Source organism: Liolophura sinensis, chromosome 6 (genome assembly GCF_032854445.1).
Source record: "Liolophura sinensis isolate JHLJ2023 chromosome 6, CUHK_Ljap_v2, whole genome shotgun sequence".
Lineage (NCBI taxonomy): Eukaryota > Metazoa > Mollusca > Polyplacophora > Chitonida > Chitonidae > Liolophura > Liolophura sinensis.
Genome location: NC_088300.1, coordinates 59715275 through 59721274, shown reverse-complemented (window position 1 = coordinate 59721274; position 6000 = coordinate 59715275).

Below are 6000 nucleotides of genomic sequence, written 5' to 3'. Positions count from 1 at the left end.
ATTCCAGCTCCTCCATATGTATTGAGGAAAGTAGTTCTAACGCCCACGCGATTTCTACGGTGACTTCAATGGTGTTTCTTCCCATGGTTTTGACAATGGGATTCCATCTGAGCAAAGTTTGCCACCTGCGCAGGCGTCTACAGCACGGTAACGGACGCCATATTTCGTCCAAAATTGTCATCAGCATATTGATAACTTTTTGGGTTACGAACGTTCCAGGTTGTATTTACTGGATTATTTCTTACAACTTGGAAACGGAGGACGATGCTCTACAAAAATATACAGTACCAGCAATTTTGTTTGGTTTGTGTAACATAAACAGTGCGGTAGATCCACTGTTTTACTTTTATTTTTCTAAACGCATTCGGAAAGACATATGTTGTTGTCGAAATGGTTTCGACGAGCGACAAATGCCAATAAATGTGACACCAGGTAACAATCCGGCAATTATCAAGAACGATCATTCATTAGAGCAGGTTTTGGGACATCAATCTCCACGTGAAAAGATATCAGCAAAAAACAATGGTCTGGTGAGTTCTGAGAAACAGCAGGAAGATAAGTCACTTAGTGTCAGCTCGAGCCCATATCATGTTAAGGTGACACAAATGTGAGAGTTCTTATTACTGGAGTTTGCCATACTTGTTCTCATTACCAACGTTTACAATTAACTTTTGCAAGAAACAAGAGTGAAGAGTTGGGTAAAACGGCGGACATGAATTTGAGAATCAAGTTGCCATTGCTACAAAAACTGTATACTGTGTGTATTTCACGGTAATTTCGTGTACATGTAGGTAGGATATTATTATACCCTGTAGGGTTTGTAGATTTAATTATTGTCAACATCTTAACATGCAGTTTAAATCAAACAAACAGTATGTTTGAGAGCCCTCATTTCTTGAATATGAATAAAAACTCACATGACAAATGAAACAAATTTGCAACATTGTATTCTTTCTGCTAGCTACTAAACTGTCAGCAGTAGATGAAACGTACTATACAATTAGCACCGGTAATAGGCCGATTGCACGTTCTACCCAGCAGTCTCAGGTTCAAATCCAGTTTATATTCATTCTTTCTATTTTTTTTTTTTATTTTTTTTTTGTGCCAGAGTACCAGAAATGATAACACATTAATAGGGTGGGCCCAAGCATGCTGTTAGTTATCAGCTTAATTTTTTGATGAACCGGTAGCCACAAGCTATGACTGATGCTGCGATTGAGGCAACATCCGCTCCAAGTCGTTTCTTTCGTCCTAGTTAACAGACCTAGTTAACAGTTAACAGATATTGAGATCACGTACAAAAATCAGGACACGACAAACGTTTGTAGTTGTCGTATTCACTTTTGGTCTAGGACCGACGTCCCTGATGGTAAGGACTGCTGAATCTATGGGGTCTTCAGCTTAGTATACTAAGACTGGTTTGTGGAAGCATTCTACACAAAACGGAGCCGTGTCTGTGACAACTGCACAGAAAAAAAAAAAAATATATATATATATATATATATATATATATATATATATATATATATATATATATATATATATATATATATATATATATATATATATATATATATATATGCTTGGGGTTTAACGTTATACCAGGACTAATATACACAACAGTGCGTGGTTGGTCATGAGATTAACGGACCCTTTTGCTGATTCTTACTCGGGATCTGTCTTATTTATCGCTCAGGTTTCCGTCCTCTGCACCATAACCTGTGGTTTGGTGGCTAACATTTATTCCGTTCTACGTCAGTTCCGTCCCCAACACTCGCCCTCTTACTTGATCCTGGTGCGTCTGGCCGCCTCAGACGTTTTCGGACTGGGAAGAGGACTCCTGTTTATGGGTTTTCTATACACCTCGGAACCAAATCGTGCTTTGTGCTTGCCACTTGTCTACACTGGAACGGCTGCACTCTGCACCAGCACTTACAATCTTATGGCTTTTTCTGTATTAGGATATATTATCCTCGTCAAACCGCTCTTTAGAATGAAATATCTGACAACTAAAACCAGCGCAGTAATATGCTTTGGCCTTGACAATCAGTTGCCCATTTCTCATGATTGCGCATCTGGCATCCTTCAACACAACAACCAATGAAACGGGCTACTTCAACGATATGTATGATCTCTGCAGGAATTCTAATGGCATTTTCCCCCATGACGGCTATGGCTGGGTTTCATATAGTAAAGATTTGGGCAACTGCACAAGTCTACAGTTGAATCCAAAGACGCTAAATGACGCCATGTTTCAGCGAAAATTACCGTTAGTGTATTGACGACCTTCGCAGTGATTTCCCTTCCCAAGGTGGTATTTTGGTCGATTCCACTGACGATACCGGACATATCATTAGGTATGCCCTCGGATACATACTGTCCGATATCAGCAAAATAAACTTTGCTGTGTATCCACTGTTTTACTTTGTCTTCTTCACGCGTGCACGGGTGGGTATTTTCTGTTGCCTTCGACTTTGCGATGATGGAAAGTTGGCTAATACTGAGATTAAAAACATAAGCAGCTTGACAGATATCAACAGTCAAGACTCACGTAATAAAACTCATGGTTTATGAAGAGAAACAAGTCACATTATTATCGTTATATTTGAAAACAGGAGGATATTGCATCTGTTAATGAAATATAGTTCGGAAGGGAGATATAATTTATTCGTTTGTTCCAGATTTGATGTCTTGTAAAAGTACGAATGAGTATTATTTCTGCACGAGTGGTTCAAAGGCCTTTAACGTTTGGAACAAAGCAGAAATCAAACAAAATAATTAAAGTAGAAGCTTACTAATCATTTTCAATGGAATTAAAAGTGAAGAAAAGTTCATTCACCAACCAAACTTTGCCCTTAAAGAGCATTAAGAGTTAAATGATATACACGAGAAAATGCTGATTGTGTAATGTAACGTGTTATACGTCACGACATCACGTGACGGGCCTGGAAAATAAAGAATCAAGGCTCCAGCGCGAACACTTGTTGTTAGTTAATCTATTTATTTATTTGATTGGTGTTTTACGTCGTACTCAAGAACATGTCACTTATACGACGACGGCCAGCATTATCGTGGGAGGAAACCGGGCAGAGCCCGGGGGAAACCCACGACCATCCGCAGGTTGCTAGAAGACCTTCCCGCGTACTCGTTGTCTGTAGATAATAACATAACATGGTGCTTTTAGTTTAACTGCAAGATATGCATTTTTTTCTTTCCTCTTTCGGTAAAAATATTTTCTACCGCTTCCATTTTTTCTGACCGAACGACACGCATCAACTCATGACGTTACAAATGGGGCCACCACTGTCAGTTAACTAGGTTTTATTTTGTGAATAGCTGTTATATTACACGAGAGTCTCCCCAGCGACAAGACATAATACATACTAATTCCTGCTTAGAACTGTAGTTTTATGCAGTGGGGAGGGATACTGTTATGTTATTCATCTGTTGTCATAATGTACAATAATCGGTATGAAGATGTCATAGTGACCCTCATCATCAAAATCAACATTTGACAATATACGTAATGTTGTTATTGTTTTCGTTGTATAATTAAGTTGTTTCATCGTTTGATTTGAATTAGTTTTGTTGATACAACCACCTTCAGAGTCACCACATAAATTAAGTATTGGGGAATATTGAATCTATTGGTCAATTTCCACAATAGCATACCAGTCGTAGGCCTTGCACGGTTATGCCGTTCAATATATGCCTGGTTACAATGTTCACTATGTACATGTTAACTGGATTTGGACAGACAACTAGTCGATGAGAGTGTATCCTGACTGACTTTAATCTGGAAAAACGGTACAATGTTCCTTGGAGTCATCATATGTGTTCTCACTTATTAGGCCCTAATGGATCAGTAATAATCAAAATTACACATGCACGTACGACAGGTAATGTTTATTTGAAGTTCTAGAGATGTATGTTTATGATGATTATTACGGATTAATATATTTGCTAAGTTGCTGCTGGATGTGTGCACATTGTTTAGTTACGCGCAGGATTCCTTTGAGTTGATGTTTATAAAGATCTACATAATGGGCGTGTCAGCACCGTCTATGCCTTTACTCCTGTTCTGTTCACTGTAAGTTTAATTCTGATTGCGTATATTTGCTGAGAACCTGAATTCTGCATCCACATCATTCCCATTAAAAGAACTGAAAGAATCAATGAAGCTGTAAAATCATTCCCACTAAATCTCCAGAATAAAATTGCCATATAATTAACCTAAAGGAGATGAAAAACTAAAAACATGACACTATAGGCTGAAAAGAGCACATTTTTTTCTATCTTGTGGTGCCTGCTGCATAATTTTGCCATTTTTCCTTCCCATACACGTAAAGCCTGAAAACGGCAAAGCTGGCATAAATCGCTGAGTCCATCGCGTCCTCCATCTTTAACACCCAGTAATTTATGCTGGGGGTGTGTTGCCTCCAACATTCCGGTTTCTCGATCGTCAAGCGGAAAACAAACTGTGCTGTTCGTTACCTTCTGGGAAGAAGAGTTCTACCGGAAATGTACGAACTGCACTTCGGTGGTTTCCGACGGCAATTCTTCTCTTAACACAGAAGACTTCAGGACTAGTTCGTAGGCAAAATGGAGTTGCCCACAGCGGATTTTGGCACTGACTTTAATTATATTTTATCAACTTGAGGCACATATTGGAATTTTTTATGGCATGCACCTGCGAGGAAAAACATACTCTTTTCAATGGTATTTGATTGACATTTAAATTTTCTTCTCCTTTAACCTTTCTGTTTGATTCAGCCGCTTCAGGCATTTCTGGATCGTCTATAACGATACTTTGAAAACCAACAGAAGTGTTAAACCCAGCAAACCACAAATGCAGAGCCAGCATGGCTTTTGCATATGTTTCACAATTGGCTTCGTACGCGTTTATACTACTGTCTTGTAATTTGATGAGGTTTTTGTCTTGTTTATGCTGTTAACGCCACAGTCAAGAATTTCTCACTTTTTACATAGCAGTCAGGTTTGTATGGTGCAAACCGAAGAGAGTCCTACAAAAGATGAGAGCGGCGAAGATAAAGAAATGTCCAGTCCAAGACCGGTATTGATCCCAAACCTCGTGTGCCAAGTACTTGGGAGTCGTGCATACAAGATGCACAGGACATACCCCACACATAATTTAATTATTCTTCATGCAAGTTTTGTCATGGCAACAAGGCATACTTTTTAGCACTATTTGTACCTCTTGATAAATAAAAATGTCAGCCAGTTATTATGATAAGCGCCAGAAATTGAAAGCAAATTACTAATTAAAGGATTCAAACATTGTGTTCAAACTGAGAAATGGTGTAGAAATATAGGTGTAGAAATATACATCTATCAGAATTCAACACTGCGGTGGAGAAAGAATGTAAGATATAATGACTCAAAAATTTCCACACAGTGATGAATGGGGCGGAAATTGAGTAAAAAAAAACATCTGAAAAAATACACCAATCAACATATACAAAGTATATTCGAGAAATATATGTTTATGTAGTTTCTTACTATTCAAGCCGATACCAGCGTGAAACCAGGAACCTCACCGAACAAGTATACATGTTCCGGCGTACAGGAACTAACGCGAAATCTTGGGTGACTTTCCCAAACCGCTCTATAAGTTCCAAATACCCGGACATCAATCGCTGGAAAGCGGTAAACGCAACCCCCTGCAGGGGGCTGTTTCTCAGAGTGGTCTTAAGTAACAGCATCGTAGGCTTTACATCCAAACTTTCCGAGACGGATCACAAATAAAACTCCAGACCAAGTACCGCCAGGCAATACGACGCAACGCGACGTATGACGCAACAAGGAGAGATTATAGGAATAGTAATCTTAGGGGGATTTCTAAGGAAATGTACCGTAAACGTTCTCAAAGAATAATCGGACAAGAGTTTGTTGTTGAAAACCAGTTAACTTTGTTAACTTCGGCTGTCTTTCAGATATTTTGACTTCGAAACAGGTTGTCAACGAGTTAGCAAGTCAACA